Source organism: Balaenoptera ricei, chromosome 14, assembly GCF_028023285.1.
Source record: "Balaenoptera ricei isolate mBalRic1 chromosome 14, mBalRic1.hap2, whole genome shotgun sequence".
Classification (NCBI taxonomy): Eukaryota; Metazoa; Chordata; class Mammalia; order Artiodactyla; family Balaenopteridae; genus Balaenoptera; species Balaenoptera ricei.
In genome coordinates this window covers 51,769,016-51,789,194 of record NC_082652.1, presented here as the reverse complement: position 1 = coordinate 51,789,194, position 20,179 = coordinate 51,769,016, and the positions used below count along the sequence as shown (strand labels likewise).

Here is a 20,179-nt window from a genome sequence, read left to right as displayed (position 1 = left end):
ATCCTGGAGATGAGCCAGCTGCCAGCCTCAAGGGAACGGCTACACACGGCCTTACCCAGGCAACCTGAGGGAATGCAACTACTGAGCCATTTAAAAATGACAAGTATGTGAACTATGTTGATATGCGGGAAGATATTAATAGAGTTTATTATGGATTGGATTTTTTTTAACCGTAAAGGTGCTTAGGTTCATTAACAAAAATTTTGGAACTCAGCCTCAGCCAATCCTGTCAAGATAATCTCTACACTCTGGGGGCCCTCAAGGTCTTGGGGCAGAACAGGAGCACCAGGAGGGCTGGGGAGGTCCTCCAGTGGAGCCGTCATTTTCCAGATGCAGACTCAGAGTCAGCTGGTCAGAGCGCCCACCTGGGAAAGTGCTTCACTCCCCTCCCATCCCACGTGCGGTGCTTTCAAGGGGCTCCTCAAATAAGGAAGGGAGGCTGGAGATCAGGCGAGTAACCACATCCTGCGTCAGGAAGAAAAGGCTTTCTCCCAGGCGGATGTGGAAAGGCTTCCTGAAATACCCTGGAGCTTGCTCTTACTACGGAAAATGACAGCTGGCCAGTCCTCACAGCAGGTGGCTAGCTGAACCTGAATGAACCCTACATTTTTTAAAGGTAAGGGGTTCAATCCTTAGCTATTGAAAGCATAGTCTGGACCAGCAGCACCAGCATCACCCGGGAGCTTGTGTTTTTGTTTTCCTTTTTTAATAAATTTATTTATTTATTTATTTATTCATGGCTGTGTTGGGTCTTCGTTGATGCTCACGGGCTTTCTCTAGTTGCAGAGAGCGGGGGCTACTCCTCATTGCAGTGTACAGGCTTCTCACTGCAGTGGCTTCTCTTGTTGTGGAGCACGGGCTCTAGGCACACAGGCTTCAGTAATTGTGGCATGCGGGCTCAGTAGTTGTGGCGTACGGGGTTAGTTGCTCCGTGGCATGTGGGATCTTCCCGGACCAGGGATCGAACCCGTGTCCCCTGCATTGGCAGGCGGATTCTTAACCACTGCACCACCAGGGAAGTCCCACCTGGGAGCTTGTTAGAAACACAGAACCTTGGTCCCACCCAGACCTACTGAAACATCATCTGCATTTTTTCTCTATTTTTTATTTATTTATTATTTTATTGGCATACAGTTGCTTTACGATATTGTGTTAGTTTATACTGTACGGCAAAGTGAATCAGCTATACACATACATACATCCCCTCTTTTTTGGATTTCCTTCTCATTTAGATCACCACAGAGAACTGAGTAGAGTTCCCTGTGCTATACAGTAGGTTCTCAGTAGTTATCTATTTTATACATAGTATCAATAGTGTATATATGTCAATCCCAATCACCCAATTCATCCCACCCCCCCCCTTGGTATCCATACATTTGTTCTCTACATCTGTGTCTCTATTTGTGCTTTATAAATAAGATCATCTATACCAATTTTTTCAGATTACACATATATGCGTTAATATACGATATTTTTCTCTTTCTGACTTACTTCACTCTGTATGACAGTCTCTAGATCCATCCATGTCTCTACAAATGACCCAATTTTGTTCCTTTTTATGGCTCAGTAATATTCCATTGTATATATGTACCACATCTTCCTTATCCATTCCTCTGTTGATGGACATTTAGGTTGCTTCCATGTCCTGGCTATAGCAAAGAGTGCTGCAATAAACACTGGGGTGCATGTATCTTTTTGAATTATGGTTTTCCCTGGGTATATGCCTGGTAGTGGGATTGCTGGGCCATATGGTAGTTCTATTTTTAGTTTTTTAAGGAATCTCCTTACCATCCTCCACAGTGGTTGTATCAATTTACATTCCCACCAACAATGCATGAGGGTTCCCTTTTCTCCACACTCTCTCCAGCATTTATCGTTTGTAGATTTTTTGATGATGGCTATTTTTACTGGTGTGAAGTGATATCTCGTTGTAGTTTTGATTTGCATTTCTCTAATAATTAGTGATGTTGAGCAGCTTTTCATGTGTTTCTTGGCCATCTGTATGTCTTCTTTGGAGAAATGTCTATTTAGGTCTTCTGCCTGTTTTTGGATTGGGTTGTTTGTTTTTTTGATATTGAGTTGCATGAGCTGTTTGTATATTTTGGAGATGAATCCTTTGTCTGTTGCTTCATTTGCAAATATTTTCTCTCATTCTGAGGGTTGTCTTCTCGTCTTGTTTATGGTTCCCTTTGCTGTGCAAAAGCTTTTAAGTTTCATTAGGTCCCATTTGTTTATTTCTGTTTTTATTCTCATTACTTTAGGAAGTGGGTCAAAAAAGATCTTGCTGCGATTCATGTCAAAGAGTGTTCTGCCCATGTTTTCCTCTAAAAGTTTTATAGTGTCTGGCCTTACATTTAGGTCTTTAATCTATTTTGAGTTTATTTTTGAGTATGGTGTTAGGGAGTGTTCTAATTTCATTCTTTTACATGTAGCTGGAAAAGAATGAAATTAGAACAGTTTTCAGTAAGTGGTGCAGTTTTCCCAGCACCACTTACTGAAGAGGGTATCTTTGTTCCATTGTATATTCTGGCCTCCTTTGTCATAGATTAGGTGACCATGGGTGCATGGGTTTATCCCTGGGCTCTCTATCCTGTTCTATTGATCTGTATTTCTGTTTTTGTGCCAGTACCATACTGTCTTGATTACTGTAGCTTTGTAGTAGAGTCTGAAGTCAGGGAGACTGATTCCTCCAGCTCCATTTTTGTTTCTCAAGATTGTTTTTGCTATTCGAGGTCTTTTGTGTTTCCATACAAATTGTAAAATTTTTTGTTCTAGTTCTGTGAAAACTGCCATTGGTAATTTGATAGGGATTGCACTGAATCTGTAGATTGCTTTGGGTAGTGTAGTCATTTTCACAATACTGATTCTTCCAATCCAAGAACATGGTATATCTCTCCTTCTGTTTGTGTCATCTTTGATTTCTTTCAACAGTATCTGATAGTTTTCTGCCTATGGGTCTTTTGCCTCCTTAGGTAGATTTATTCCTAGATGTTTTATTCTTTCTGTTGCAATGGTAAATGGAACTGTTTCCTTAATTTCTCTTTCTGATCTTTCGTTGTTAGTGTATAGGAATGCAAGAGATTTCTGTGTATTAATTTTATATCCTGCGACTTTACTAAAGATCCCCAAAATAGTCACATGCACATTAAGGTCTGAGAAGCACTGATTCAGTCCTAGAGCGCAGGAGGATTCATTTACTCATTCCTCAAACATTCACTGACTTCTCTGCTAAATCCTGGGCAGATCCAAAGATCTGACAAGGCACCCACAAAGTCCAGCAGGAGAGAGAGCCAGGTGAGTGGGTGATGCAGCTGCCCTTCTGCAGCCCCAGGGAGAGGAAATCCATGGCTGAACCACTTAAGATCTTTTGAGAAAGAAGCCAGAGAGTTCAAGGTTTGGGATGGATCAATAAAAGTCTTTAGAAAACTTATACATTAAATACAATGAAAGAGCACCCTTGATAAAAAACCATCAAGGGCCTTTTATACAACTTCCATCAGTAAGGTGCTGTACTGTTGCTTTCCACTTTGCATCCTCTGCTGGCTAGAAGCTTTCACATTCTCTCTTGCCCACAATTTCTGTGAGATGCTAGTAGATTAACTTTGTTGTGTTGCAGATAACACTGATCCTAAACAGCCTGCATCAGCATTGACTGTGTTCAGCATGACTTGGAGTTCAAGGTGAACATAGTGGTCCAAGGTGAGCCCAGACACACTCAGGCCAGGCTGCAAAGGATCCGGGCCTCACCCCGAGCCCACAGAGAGGTCAGATCAGGATCAGAACAAGGTTTTTAAGAGAAAACTCAGATCCCCGTGTGGGGGAGAAGCTGGAGGAGAGAGCCTGGAGGCAAGAATGCGGAGCAGATGAGAGTGAGGGCCTGAGCCAAGGCAGAGAGAGGATGGAGTGCAGAGGGTGAGGCTGGAAGGTTTCAGGCAGTGGATGCCAGGCAAGGTCTCTAAGCCCAGGTGAGTGGGCAGCGGGAGGGAGCTGGCTGGGCCTCAGGGTTGGGGGCCGTCAGCAGATAAGATATCTACTGAATGGTGAATACTGAATGGTGAATACGCTGAGTCTGAGGGGCTGCGTGACATCCCACGAACTGACAGAGGTGCAGGTCAGAGGGGAGGAGCTGGGGTTTGTGCAGAAAGGCTACTGAAGCCACAGCTGGAGGAGAGCGGACAGAGTGAGACCAGAGGAAAGGGTCAAAGGGGGATGTCATACCAGGAGCCAGAAAAGGACTCAGAGATGCTGCCAGAAAGAAAGAGGGAGAAAGCAGGGCAGCCTGTTGTCAGCGGAGCCAGTGAGAGAGGACAATTTAAAAATCACAGATGGCAGATAGCTTCCAGTGCTTGGGAGAAGGGGAGGACCAAAGATAAAAGGTCCTAAATCACTGGTGACCTGGAAACACATTCCCTGGCTGATGGCATCAGTGAGGAAACGCAGACAGAGGGCTGGGGGGCTGGCGTGTCCTCAGAGCTGAGGCAACAGCAGTTGCTGACAACACCTGCCATGCTGGTCTGCTTGATAAACCTAAGATAAATAATATTTCCAGATAATGCCTTCTACTGTCAAATTTTCCTTGTGGAGCTACTTAAGGTCTTCACCAAGGCTCCCCACAGCCCTGTGGTGGAAACTGCTTGTAAGAGGCCATCCAAGCCACCTCTGCAGAGGTGGGAGGCGGAGGGCAGCCCAGGGGAGATGCCACCGAAAATAAATGCTCCCGAGGAGAAACCAAACATTAACTTCAGTGCTTCTCAAACTACCCAGGTTGACGGAATAGTTTGTCAGGTTGCAATTTCCAATCCATTGTTGACCAATGCCTTGGTAAATTACAACAAAAATGAACAACTACTAAAGGACATAAAACAGGACATACAAATACATGCCAAATACTTTATCATTACACTCAATACACAAAATTCTGTCTTAATATAATCTAAAAAAACGTAACTCAGAAAAAGAGAAGAGTTACACAATATAGCATATAAAAGAAAACATACAGGCAATTAATATAGAAAGTTACAATCACTCTCACAACTTTGTTGTAGTGCAAACAAAAAGTTGCAAGTGAGGGTTTCCCTGGTGGCGCAGTGGTTGAGAATCTGCCTGCCAATGCAGGGGACACGGGTTCGAGCCCTGGTCTGGGAAGATCCCACATGCCGCAGAGCAAATGGGCCCGTGAGCCACAAATACTGAGCCTGCGCGTCTGGAGCCTGTGCTCCGCAACAAGAGAGGCCGCGATAGTGAGAGGCCCGCGCATCGCGATGAAGAGTGGCCCCCGCTTGCTGCAACTGGAGAAAGCCCTCGCACAGAAACGAAGACCCAACACAGCCATAAATAAAAATAAATAAATTAATTAAATTTAAAAAAAAAAAAGTTGCAAGTGAAATTGATTTGCCATACTAAAACCTAATACACACACAATGAATAAAAGCGACGTGTTATCTGTATTCAAAGTCTTTAAATGAGAAAACTACTCTAGTTTTTGCTTGTTAACTTATCTATTCTAGGACAGATCTACCAAGCTACTCTCAGGGAATAATATATAGCTAAGTTGTTTCTCTATTTTGTTTTAATAACACTCATCATAGAAACCAGTCTTGCAGAGGTATGTTGATGGAAATGGGGGAAGAGATTTTAGCATAATTTTGACAAGCTCAGAACATTAATTTTTAACTTTTATCCAAAATGAAAGCAAATGATGCTGTATTTTCAAAACGCATCTTCAGTCCTTCAGTAGTTGCCAATTCCCCAATCTATCCTGTGCAGTTACTGTTAAAATTAAATTATCTTTCAATGAAATAAGTAGAAATGAGATCCATAAATTTCCCAAGCTTGGCTTTTTTTTGATAGAAAATAAAATTCAAAATGCTCTATAAAATCATAAAGTATTCAGTGATAATGTTTCCTAGGGGTTCAATGTGAAGATCATTACCCGCTTCACTGATAGCTGTAGCTAAATCATGGAACGTAACAGAGTAATCTGCAAACTCTGTTCTTCCAAACTTCTAACTTTTGTTTTTGCCCTTTGATTTTATCTGTCATTTAAAAATATGTTGCATTCCTTTGTTGCATGGAAGTTTTAATACCTAAGATGTCAAACAACTAAGCAAGTCTGGCTAACTCATATCTTTAAAGAATTGAGAACAAGCTGGTTTCCTGTCTTCAAGAAATACGACAGCTTATTTTACAGTTCATTTTCCATAGACAACCACGATACCTCAGGATGCAATAACAGTTTGTAACAATTAGCTTCTATATTATCACATATAAGGGAGGATAATCTTTAATGCCTTTGCCTTTATATAATTTACAATTTTACATCATCACTAAGCACACTGTTTAGTTCAGATGACATTTTTCTGAACCACAACTTCTTTAATGGAGGAAGGAGTGGACTGATTTACACTGATGCAAGCTCCTTAATCCATGTGGCTGTTCTAGAATATTCTCCTGTGCTGTCAGAACACACTCCCTTATGCAAAACTCAAATTTCAAACTAAACTTGTTGACAGTGTAATTTTTCATAGTTTTATATAGTAGTTCAGAGTTAGTTGTGTTTATCAGCAATGAAGCTAAAAAGAATTCTTCCTATATCAACATCATATTCAAATTATACATTTACTAGAATTGCCAATTAGTAAATCTGTGCATTCTTTAAACTATAATGAAAAATTCTCTACTACTTGTTCTGTGCCTTGGCTTTCTATATCAATAGCCAGTTTCTGAATACATCATTAGAAAGTGGTACTTGAGCCATCTTCTTGGCCATAGAGTCACTGAACATTTCCACATCAGCATTTTTGATGCAGTCCTTCACCACTGTCTGGACAAATATATATTGTCTTTTTATTCCTAGTAAATCAAATTGTTATTTAATAAGAAGGCAACAGAATACTCATGTTGATATATGAAACAGTGAACACTTGCATCTGTCAGCTCTTTTAATTGAATACTTTCTTTCAAAGAATTCTTTTTGTTTTTCACTGTATTTCTTTAGTTTATCTGTAAATGCTTTTTAAGAATTGATGGTCTTATCTCTTCATCAGCCAGTACTTCCTCAGAAAATAGCACACTGTGTTTAGCAGTTTATTTGGCTACTTATGGTTGCAAAACTGAACTGAATGTATGAAGGTTCATACAGTTAACTAAAACTAATATCAAATCTTTTGCTTTGAAGTGACTTCCATTGTCACCTTTTAGTTTACTACTACTGTGCATTGAGAAAAGAAGTCTTTTCTTGACAAAAAGAAAAAACGTCCAGTGACATTTGTTTTGCCAGTATTAAATTAAGGTTAAGAATAATTAATATACATTTACTGACAAATAACATTTAGCTAATAATATTAAGCTATGAAGAAACTGAACACGTGAAGAACTCATAACTCAAAAAAGACAAACAATTCAATAAAAAAGAACGCGCAAGGCTTTGGACAGATACTTCTCAAAGAAGATATTTGGATAGCCAATAAGCACATGAAATGACGTTCAACACAATTTGTCATCAGAGAAAAACAAATCAAATCCCAAATGAGATACAATGACAAACCTATTAGAATGGCTAATACTTAAAAGACTGGAATACCAAGTGTTCGCAAGGATATGGAGCAACTGGAACTCTCATGCACTGCTGGTATTAATGTAAAATAGCATAATCATTTTGGAAAAAACTTTGTCAGTTTTCCATTAAGTTAAACATACACTTACCATATTACTCATCAATTCCACTTCTAGATATTTACACAAGAAAAATGAAAAATATATAAAGCTTGTACATGAATGTTTACAGCAGCTCTATTCATAATGACCAAAATTGGAAACAACCCAAGTGTCAATCAATATTTGACATTTGATAAATAGATAAACAAACTGTGGTACATCCATACAATGGATTAGTCATCAGCAATAAAATGTAATATACTATCAATAACACACAACAACATGAATGGATCTTAAAATCATTATGGTGAATAAAAGAAGCCAGACAAAAAAAGTACATAGTGAATAAGTAAGTCCATTTTTGTGAAGCTCTAGAAAAGACAAACTTAATCCATAGTGACAAAAAGCGCATCAGTGATTACCAGTGGCTTGAAGGTAAAGGGTGGAAAGGGGACAAAGCATAGAATGACTGAGAAGGGGCACAAGAAAGCTTTTTAGGAACATAGTCATGTTCTATAGCTTGACTGTGCTAGTGGCCATTACATGGATGTATACATTTGTCAAAACTTATCAGATTGTCACTTAAATGGGTACATTTTTCTGAAATGTAAGGTATAACTCAATAAAGTTGATTAAAAACAAAATCACACCTTACAACATAGTTCTAAAACACATGACTGACACACCACCTATGCCATACGTAACTTACCACGTGAGTCCAACAACACCCAACCTGTTCTATACTCTGGTCAACACGGTTTGTCTACTGATCACTTGCTTGGATACTCTAACAATGTTAAATTATTATAAATGTTTCTAAATGCTTACTCTTAGGTCCTGTACTTAACTCACCGTGAACTGATAACAAACAAACAGTTCACAAACTAGCCGTAATCTATAGATGACACGCTGAGTGGCCTTGTACTAAATCACATGCCCAGAATATTCTAGATTCAGTAAAATTCCAACCTACTCTAAGGCTGAGTAAATTTCCTAACCTCTTCACTTATGCTAAAAGTAGTACTGGAGCTCATTCCCATACAGGGAGTTTGGTGAAATTCATAATAAATTACTAATGAGTGAACTTGAGGAGGAAAGGAATGTAAGGAAAAATTGTTACTAATCTTGTGCAATTCTTTGAGGCTTAAGTGAACAAATGTTTAGAGGAGTGTAATGGACAGAATTCTGAGATGGCGCCAAGATTCCCTTTCCTGTTACACAAAGTCTGTATAATCCCCTTCCCTTGAATGTGGGTGAGACCAGTGAATATGATAGGCTATCCCTGCCATGATTAGATACACTATATGACAAAGATGGCAGAATTTTGCAGATGTTATTAAAGTCCCATATCGGTTTGAGTTCATCAAAGGGGAGATTTCCTAGGGAGGCCTGACCTAATCAGGCAAGCCCTTTAAAAGGGTCTAGAGGTAAGAGGTAAGTAGCTGCAGAGGAGCTTTTCTGTTGACCTTGAATTAGCAACTGCCATGTTGAAGAGAAGACCACATGACAGGGAAGGGCAGGCAGCCTGTAGAAGCTGAGGACCTCAGTCCTACAACCTCAAGGACTTAAATCCTGCCAACAACCAGCGAGCTTAGAAGAAGAACCTAAGCCTAGATGAGAACACAGCCCCGCTGACACTTTTATTTCAGCCTAGTGAGACCCTGAGCAGAGGACCCATGTAAGCAAAGCTGGGATCTGTGTAAACTGTGAGAAAATAAGTTGTTGATTTAAGTGTTAAAAATAAGTTGTTAAAAATAAGCATTGTTTTAAGGCCTAAGTCTGTGGTAATTTACTGTGCAATGATAGAAAACTAATAAAGGCAGAATCCAAAAATAGAGTTTATCTGTACATACAGTCAACTTTTGACAAGGTTCCACCCCAATGACATGCAACTGTATGGAGATATTGTCCTGAAAGGAAAGCAGATGTGACCTGGAAAAATTTTTCTCAATAGATAGAAGAGCCCCTTTAGAGCCCCTTTGGAAACAGGGTGAGAGGAGTCTCTGGAACAGACCAGATCTGGTTTCAAATTCAGCCTCTACTCCTTATTGACCCTATGACCTGTGGGAAATAATGTAATTTTTCTACACCTCATTTTTAGCATCTGAAAGACAGAAAAGTTAAATACCTACTAAATCAGTTAAGTTTCTGTGACTGCAAACCAGAAAGTAACTGGCTTAAAAAAGAAAGAAAGAAAGAAAAATGCATTAATAATATAAGAGCAGCTCTCAGAATCCAAAGAAAAGCTAATGGCTGGGCCTTGGGAAGGGCTGGAAGCAGAACAGCCCTGGGGATGTGGGTAACAAATTATAAACAGTCTTTTCAGGGGCTGCTGCTGTTGCACTGAATCGGCTCCATCCTTGCGGCACTCCCCTCAAGATCAGGATTCCAAGGAGGGAGATGCCCAGCGGGGACCCAGAGCCAGGGAGGTCTGGTGTAACTTGATTCACAGGCAAGCCTCCACCAGGACCACCCCACAACAGCACGCCCTGGGGGAAGGGTGGTCCCCCAAAGGAGAAGCAAGTGCTGCTACCAGAGAAGGTGGGAAAAGAACTGGACAGGTGGAAACAGCAGACGCCCCCACACCTCCTCATGGAATGGAATGCATGAAAACAAGACTTTACACATGGCAAGTGCTCAAAATAGCAGCAATGACTAGTCTCACCCAATTTGTCAATGTCTCATAAAATATATTTGGAAACACAATCCAACTACACATTAAAGCTATACGCTGCTAGACAATACTTATTAGCTTCTATAATTTGCGGGTTATCTTTTGGGCCCTGGTTTCTGTGTTCTTCCAAAATTCCCAATATATATTCTAAATGAAATATGCAGCGCTGTACAATTTCAGTAGATTTCTTTCATCCATCTTCCAATACATAAGTTTTTCTTCAATTTTAACTTGTACACTGAGTATTTAAATTAATTACTTTGGTTTTTTTTTTTTTTAATTATTATTATTATTATTTTATTTATTTATCCATTTACTTATGGCTGTGCTGGGTCTTCACTTCTGTGCGAGGGCTTTCTCCAGTTGCAGCGAGCAGGGGCCACTCTTCATCGCGGTGCGCGGGCATCTCACTATAGCGGCCTCTCTTGTTGCGGAGCACAGGCTCCAGACGCGCAGGCTCAGTAGTTGTGGCTCACGGGCCTAGTTGCTCCGTGGCATGTGGGATCCTCCCAGACCAGGGCTCGAACCCATGTCCCCTGCATTGGCAGGCAGATTCTCAACCACCGCGCCACCAGGGAAGCCCATTACTTTGGTTTTGATTTAAGTCTGCCTTTTCTTTTTTCATAACATCTTTTTATTCTTATGCTTTAAATACCTTCTTTCATGTCTCCAATAGTTTGAAACATACTTATTTAATATTCTCCATCCAGCAGTCTCTTATATAACTTTATAGCAGTCTAATCCCACTGCTGGCCATGTGTACTAAGCTTCGGGTGTGGTAGATGGTTCCCTCAGGGGGTCTTTAATTTCGGATTGTGAGCCCATCTTCAGAAATACTTGATATGTGGGAATTCTGTGCAGCCTGAGTATAGTGTGTCCCTCAAGAAAAGCATCACCACCTTGGGACCCCTCTTATGCTAATTAATCAGAGTGAGGATTCTTACACAAATAATATCATTCAAACCCCAAACCCAAGTAAGGGTACACCTGAGATTACAAATCCCACCACACCCAGCCCCAAGCCAGAGGGGGTAAACTTCCTGCTAATCTCCCCAGTCTGGTGGGCATATTTTCTGTGGTCTATTCTTTCACCAAGAATATGGTCCTGAGCAGCCTGGCTTTAAACAGGAATCCCCACCCTCCTCGGACCTAAGGTCTCATCATCTACCTCCACAGCCCCCTAAGTGCCCTGCGGTCACCAAGACTGGCCCACTTTCCCGAGGCTGCTCTAGCATCAGCTCACACAGTTCTCACTCATGAAAAGGTTTTTGGACACTGGATATCCTATGATTTCTTGTCATCTCTGCCATGCATTTAAAACATCAATGTTTTACAGCCAGCAGTACCAAGCGTTCTGTAAGAGCAGGGTTTTCAAGATATTTCATCTACCATACTTCCAGGAACAGAAGTCCCAGGGTGTACAGTCAATAAGTATGAGATATCCTAAACCAAGCATTTTTTTTCCCTTACACTAGCTATGCAAGAAAAATAAATTCCATTTAGTCTAGCCTCTCACCCATAAAAGGTGTGACCTACTAGCTGCTGGAACAAGTCAAATGAACACACTTTTAAAAGGTGCTGAAAATGCAGATAATTAAAGAAGAAACAACACCAATCTTGCTACTATTAGACATATAGTTTGTTTACAATATTTATTATTAGAATTCATTCTTATAAATAACGTTTTATGACTATGTTTTGTATTTCATAAGACTTCCTTAGGATTGAGTCCTAGAAATTTAATTACTGGGACAAAGAGAATAAATTTGTAAAGGTCTTTCCTAATAATAATAAAAGTAATAGCTAAATACATGTTGCTTAATTGCTTTCCCAAAGGACTGTACTTCCAAAGCAAGAGCAGTTTAAGAACGTCCACTTCACAGTGTCCTATTAAGTTTGGGTTATATGAGTGATTTCATTCAAGAGTCAATGTGGGGCTTCCCTGGTGGCGCAGTGGTTGAGAATCTGCCTGCCAATGCAGGGGACACGGGTTCGAGCCCTGGTCTGGGAAGATCCCACATGCGGCGGAGCAACTGGGCCCGTGAGGCACAATTACTGAGCCTGCACGTCTGGAGCCTGTGCCCTGCAACAAGAGAGGCCGCGACAGTGAAAGGCCTGCACACCGCGATGAAGAGTGGCCCTCGCTCGCCACAACTAGAGAAAGCCCTCGCACAGAAACGAAGACCCAACACAGCCAAATATAAATAAATAAATTTATAAATTTATTAAAAAAAAAAGAGTCAATGTGTAAGCCTAAGACATTAAGACATGTGAACAATTAACGGGAAAAGAAAACAAAGATAAGGCTTTAATCTAAACTGCAAAGGCAGAGAATCATAGTACCAAAAAGAAAAGCCATTCCCTCCAAAAAATACAGTCTAAACATATGATAAAGAACACTGAGCAAAAGTCAAGACACAGCCATTATTAAATAGGAGTTAAGCATTTGCTTTTCAAAAGCAACAAGAAGGTGCCATTTACTGCCCTCTGCGGTTGACCACGACCCACGAGTGAAAGTACCGTCTTGGTCGGTCCCACCTGCCTGCCTTCCTCCCTTCCACGTGTGATCCCGACTTGCCCAGAAAAGGACCAGTAGAGCAGGGCACACAGCACACACTCAAAGGTCTCCCGAGATGACAACTTCCCAGGTTGTAATCAGAGAACTAATTCCAGGGACCCACCGTTCCTTCCCTCATCTACAGAAGATGAAGCTGAAGGAAGCAGCCCTACCCCCTCTTCTAGGAAAAGACGTTTAACGTAAATCTTAAACTGGTGATTTTGTTTTCAACCTCCCCATCCACTGAAGTTAAGGAAACAGAAAGATACATTGCACCGATTTCAAAACACCAACCACCAAAATTGACAGTCTAATTTAAAATTTAAAAAATAGAGAAAGAAAAGAAAGTCTTTAAACTAGCAACCAGCTGGCGCTCTGTAGACTCTTTGTATAGTGGATTTTAAATTACAAATTAGAGTAAAACAACAGGAGCAAAAATAAAGAGTAATCAGGGTCTCTTTCTGAAGAAAATCTCCAGGACAACCATGGTCCTGACGGGCTTCGGCCGCCCATGCCAGCTGTAATTGCTCTGAAAATCACAGCTCCCTGAGAGGCACAGCTTTCTTGGTAAAACAAAGCTATGATTACTGGAAAGCAGAAATGCTCAAAAAGAATCACCAAAGGAAAAAAAGATTTTTTTCAATCTTCAGATTTACCAAATGGAGTCAACCTCTAGTGACTAAAGGCGAAACGCATTTTGGGGACACGTTCCCCATGCCACACATTTCCTAGGCACTCCCTGAAGTTACTGCATGTTTTTCAAATAACAAGCTTATTTTATTATCACAATTACATTCAACAAAACTCACCCTCTGCAAAACGGTCCTGGTTTCTCTTGCTTCTCTGGAAACTTCCTTGGGCCTTCCCACTTAAAGGACAGTCCTATCACAGTTTCCTTTTATAGTATTACACAATCCAAATTATAATGATAAACTCATCTCTAAACCATATGTTAGTGACTCTGAAATTAAAACAAAATGTAGATTGTCCAGTACTGCAGAATCTAAGATTTGGAAGGGACCTCAGAGGGCACCAAATTCTACTCTCCACCCACTGAAGACGCACCCTGACTCAGCCTTTAGGCTTGTTCAAACCTGATCCCAGTCTGTCCACCAGTAACCTCTACCCACAGAGGTAGTGCTACCCCAGGGAGCCACCCAGAACAGGCCCGCTCCTTCCCTAAGACAGTCATGAAAATTAGGAAGAGGCTCTTCACAACCCTGCCAGGTTTCTACACCAGGCCTCCCTAAGCCCTCTGGCCGCCCCAAATTCTCCTGCACGCTGTTCAGGACACCCTTCAAAGAGTCATGGGCCCTCCTAAGATACTGCTCACAGAGCACTGCAGCCAAAGCCTTTATATCCCTTTGAAAGAATATAAAGCTTTACAGGCCATCTCATCCATATAGCTTTATTTTCTGTAAATGTAGTCGAGTAAAACATACAGGTCATCTTTTATAAAAATGCTGTTTTTCCAGTATCTTCCTATACTCATGTAATAAAATTTTACCCAAGAGGTAGGACATTTATTTCAATTATGTTTCCTCTTTTTAGTTGGTTCCAACCTATTAACATCTCAACTTTGTCATGTAACGTTAGGTATTCCTATCAGCTTTCTGTCACTTTCAGTTGTTTTGAGGAAGCCCTCCCAGATACAGGACACCGATCTTTTTTTTTTTTAGGTGAAGACATGACAGCATTATGACATCCAGCGAGTCTGCCTGTCCCTTTCTGATGACTCAAAGCAAAAACATCAACCAGATTGTTTTTAAATAAATGGTGAGTTCATCTTACTAACATCTAGCCCACAAGGACATTATAAGAATCCCTATCGGGTGTATTCCTAAAATAAGGTCTACCAGCCCAATGTCACCTCCATTCACTCTTAGCTAACCCATGACATTGGTTCCTTGTAATTCTGCAGTCATTTAGAAATTCTAACAATATGCTTATCAACTTGCCCCCCATTTTCACTTCTGATTTAATAAAAAAATAAAGCTACTGATTATCAACCATGTACTGGGTGGAATAGACTTCACTAGAGATTACTGTCAAGCTTCTATGATTAAAATAAACTTGCTTATTTTCTATTTTCAGAAACTGGCTTATTTGCCCAACCCTACTCTTCTGGCAAATGGAGATCATGCACAATGAAATAACCTGTAATTTAGATCAACACCAATGAGCAGTCAAAGTGCTGTATCTTTGTTCTCTTTCAAATCAAGATCCTTCAGTAGTAAAAAGAGACGAAAGCTTCTCCTGTGTCCTAAGGTCTTTCACCTTCACACCCAGAATCTCAAGGTCTCTGGACCCTGAGGTTTAGGGCCTACACAAGGCAACAGCACCCATTGGCATCAGCAAGCTCTTTGGTAGCTCTGAGGTCTGGTCAGGCTCTGCTCCATCATGAGAACAAGCCCCAGAGGAAGATACACAGGTCTGCCAGCAGGTCAGCTCTTCAGATGGCTGCTTCTCTACTTTTCTTGCTGCTAAGCAACAAGGTTCCTCTCCAGTGCTGGCAATGGCATGCTACCTTCTGGATGCTCCAGGGAACAGGGGAGGCCTCTCCCCTAAGAAGCCCCTCATTTCTTCCTGCAGCTCCGCCCTCAGTTCTATTGTGCATGGCCCCCTTCTTGCCCTGCATGGTGTTTGTCTCCTGTCAGAGCCTCAGACTCCTTTTCACGTTGACTCCTGATTATTTCTCCAATCCTAAGAATTCCTTAATCTGTGTTAAGGAAAAAAGGCAAAAAGCAGAGAGACATTCTTGAAAGCCATTCTCCTTCCCCATAGCAAAGGAATGAGCTTCATCTGTAACAGATGTAACTGATGCTGCTTTCAAAGCACAAAGGCAATAAATATGGAGGCCCCTCCGCAGTATTTTGGTTGCTTGTAAGAAGTGCATCCTGTGTGGCTCCTGCTGGGACCTGCCATACAAAACTGGGTATTTTCTTCACCCATTTTGGCTGGGGCTCTGAATCTCATTAGGTATACATCTATCTGGTTCTTCAGCTCCTATTTCCCCCTGAAGTTTGCTAATTTTTTCAGATTGGTAGCAATTAGTACTGTGCAAGGTGTCACTCCCACCCACCTCCTCTAAACAGACACAACAGGTGCACATAACACCCTGAAAAGCCTACGCCTCACAGCACTGCTTCTCACAGCAGAATAAGCTACCTACATGACACTCCAGCCACTGCTTGCCATGCTACTTCGTCAGAGTTCCTGGTGGCAGGGGCTTCTGGGAAAAACAATCTCTAATTTCTAATTGGACCTCAAAACCCTTCATGAGGCGTCACTTCCTAGGCCAAACCTTCATGCAGCAGCATGGCATGTCTCTCTCTTTATTCCAAGCAACGTTGGCACTTGGCCCCTTAATTAATTTAACATTCTCATCTCAACTGACTCCTGCTGAAACATATTTTAAATTTCACTAGACAAGCTTGGGATGCCTACTCAGACCACACCATCTTTTGATGATGTAATCTCACTACCTTGCTTGAAAATGTTGACACCTGGTGACCCCATCTATCTGGCCACAGCTGACAGGACCAGGGAAGAACACCTGACCTAAGGGAACCAGTCATGTTCCTCCTCCTAAAAATTGATTCTGAAAGTCAGAAAGTGTGAAGATTTCTTATTGAGAGTCAGAAAGTGTAGTATGGTTCCCTGAGTGGCCATTCTGATGCCATGTTCAAAGAGCAAACAGGTCCAGTCGACAGAGACAACTAGGGTGGGGCACTGGCCCCAGGAGAAGGAGGGACGAGAGACCATCTGACAAGACAGGCAGACAGACCTGTTAGCCGAGGATGTCCCATTGCCACACCCTCTCCCACGCGTGCCCGGCTCTTCTGTTCCATGAGACACCCCTGCACCCTCACAGCAAACCCCCTCTACGGAAGCAGCCCTGAGTGGGGCTCTGTTCCTCACAAGTGTGAGCCAAGAACGGAAGAAGGGCATTTTCAACTTGCCAAGACAAAGAAAGAGAGTGATGGACTCAACAAAAATTTCCTCCATGCTCATTACACTGACATGCTTACCCCTTTACACATGCTGAGGGGCGGGGGTAAAGGATAAATGTGACCCCTGCCCCCTAACTATTTATCATCTGGTTGGGCAACCAATAGTAACCCAAGACAGAATTAATGAAAAATAAAGTCATGATATATACCTTAGAAATGAATTTCAGAATAACTGACAACCACAGCTATGGATGCTCCCTGAAGAGGCTTGTCAAGAGGGTCCAGAGCAGGTGAGCGGGGAGTTGCTCACAGGTTGACAGTTCATCTGGGACCAAGACGGATGACTAGGTTTTGGAGAGGCAGGAAAGCAAATGCGCAAAATTGCACACTCCCTAATTGTGATCCACTGGAAGATACATACCTGTAACATCTCTTGTTCAACACCTATTTTGCGTCCTAATATCTGAAAACGATTACTTTTCAGAAACAATGAAAAAATTAGTAATTACATTCACTGTGGATAAACAATTCATCCAGTGACTGTGGCTGCAATAATTTAGAATAACTTATTAACCAGGTATCATATTTTTATGGGATAATTCAAACATTTTACCCATTCATTCATCCATCCATCCACCTATCCGTTGCACAAACACTTGACTGAGAGTACCAGACTCTGGGCCAGGCACCAGGAGCATGAATGTGGAAAAAGGATAGCCTCAACCCATGACAATCCTTGAACTATGTGGACAGTCTGCCAATGGTTGCGAACCAGCGTACTGAATTCATGAGAGTAAGATCAGTAAAGATCTGGGTAACAGAAAATGAGACAACTAAATTTTGCCTGAGGGATTTGGAGAAGTCTTCCCCAAGGTAATAAGACTGAACTAGATTTTGCAAGAAAGAAAGGGGTGGTGCCTTTGGGAAGAGAGAAGAGCATTAACTGCATTATTATATGAAAACACAAGGGGTATTCAGTGTTGGAGAGAGAAGCTCTTGTTGAGTTGCCTGTGGAGGTGGCAGGAGACTGACCACAACAGCAGACATGCCAAGGATCATACTCTGCAGACAACAGGAATCAGGAAGGATTATTTTTTGGTGGAACAGAGACAGGATCAGATCTGGTTTTGAGAAAAATCCCTCTGCTGGCGATGTGATCGCCCTTGTCTCACAGTTATATTTTAAATCATGTCTCTGTAAATTGTGGCAACTTGATAATTGTTTTTTTTTTCTAAGTAGAAGATCTCCATGATTCTAAGTACACATTTATTTTTATTAAGCTTTGTAGGAACTTAAATATTTCGGTCTCAAATCTCCTCCCATATTTTTTCTAGAAGCACACCTCAACGTGTGCCTTATTTATAATGGGAAAAGCAAAGACTGTGAAGACAGATCTGAGTTCAGATCCTAACTTCGCTACTTCCTCGCTGTGTCTCCTCATTCTAAAAATAATGCCCACCATTGGTTGGTGGGTGAGGACTAAACAAAGCCACTTACTGACTGTGTGACTTTGCGTGCACATTCTTTGAGTTTTATGGAAAAGGAAGGTAATATGAGAACCAACCTCAGGGGTACTGTAAAGATTAAATGAGACAGAACAAGTAAAAGCACTTACCACAAAGCCCAGATCCAAAATCGTTAGTTACCAGTACAATGTATAAAAAGCTTTTGGTCCAGCACTTAGAATGAAGTTAAGAATTGAATAAATGGTAGTTCGTTCCTTCATGCAGTGTCTATGCTTTCTGCTTCTTTGGGTGTGTGGTCTCCTTTAGATGTAGAAGGCACCTTCCAAAGGGCCTAGCCGATGGCTGAGGAGCCCACTACATGAAGCAGTCAAGCACCTGCTCCACCACAGTTCCTCACGCTCTCCTCACCTGGGTGCCAACCGCACTGTTCTTTCTTCCTTACATCTCCATCACCCCCTCCTGAAGGGCAGGAGACAAGTTTTCTTCATTGGAATCACCAGAACCTAGCGTAATGCTCTCAATGCACGGAAGCATGGGCTTTGGCTCCAAAATCTGAGGTCTGCCACTCACCAGCTGCACAACTGTCACGAAGTTACCCTCTCGGGGCCTTAGTTTCTTCATCCGAAAGTTGAGAGTAATAGCTCCTACCCTATAGGGTTGTTGTCGGGATGAAATGAAATAATATGCATAAACTGCTTCCCATGATTGCATCACAAAGTTCCATGTATATGGATATGTGTGTACACACACATACGTCTATATCTATAGTTCTAGCTAAGAGTTTTACATGCATACTCAATCCATGCCTTCATTTACTGAGTACTAACCATATACATATTTTAAACATACATGACAGGTGCTGAAGCAATGATGCACTGACTTCGAAATTTCAGTTTAAAAAAAAAAAACTTGGGTCCTTCTTAACAACTGATCGAAAATATCTTTCTGGATTTAAAAAAAAAGTTTCTTTTTCATTTATTAAATTATTTTGGAGTCAAACACCATCATTAGGATCTCTTCTTTTTCACTATTTTTACTAAATGAAGATAACCCTTTTGTAGGTCTGACCACTTTGGCTATTATCCTGATTGTTCTTACTTTAATTGACTTTGAATACATTATTAGAATGTTTCTTCTCGAATCCAAATTTTAAAAAGCTCTGTGACCTTTACCCCAAATTTCCATCCCTGCCTCCCTTGATCAGCTATGTCAGCCAAAGAGCCAGATGTGTTTGCCAAACTCAAATGCAATACTCTATCCCTTAACTTTAATAATCTCTTTTTTAACAGAACCATTCATTTGCAACAGAGTATGCCATTTGCAGTAAAAAAAAAAAAAAAAAAAAAATCTGGTGATTCATTCATTCAACAAATATTTGTTGAGCTCCTGCTCTGTGCCAGACACTGAGAAGATGCTGGGGATGCAAGAGTGAGCAAATGATCAGAAGGCCCTGCCCCCCATGAACTGATATGGGGGGGAGGTGCATGGAGACACAAGACAATAGACAACAAACACAGTAAGGTCACGGTACTCATGCTGTCAGTTCTGCTATAACACCACACAGGCGTTCCTGCAAATCACCATGCTATGCAAAGATCACTTACCAAAAACCAAAGGACATAAGGGGGGAAAAAGACAGGAACCTAATAAACGCTGTAGCACAATTTTATACATGCTGAATGGCTAAGAAATACATAAGCACTACAATCACTGTGGCATTTTACTGAGGGAAAAAATCTGAAGGGTGCTGGTGGAAGTGGGCACCAGAGGGGCTGCAGCTCGGAAGTCATTGTGGGGTGTCAAGGAAGAAGATCAGAAATCAGACGAAAGCTGTAACCACATGTAGGCAGAGTGTGCCTCAGACAACAGGACA

The 20,179-nt window shown here is 41.4% G+C and overlaps 1 protein-coding gene and 1 long non-coding RNA gene across 9 annotated transcripts in view; one reads left to right on the top strand and one right to left on the bottom strand.

Moving 5' to 3' along the window:
• The window catches only part of FHOD3 (formin homology 2 domain containing 3), a 505,109-nt gene that overhangs the window by 349,846 nt on the left and 135,084 nt on the right, over nt 1-20,179 (bottom strand). The gene's annotated exons all lie outside the window — the stretch shown is intronic.
• LOC132348023 (uncharacterized) lies at nt 244-15,163 on the top strand. Its single transcript, XR_009497335.1, has 3 exons — nt 244-616; nt 14,567-14,663; nt 14,982-15,163. It is a non-coding gene; the product is annotated as an uncharacterized LOC132348023 (long non-coding RNA).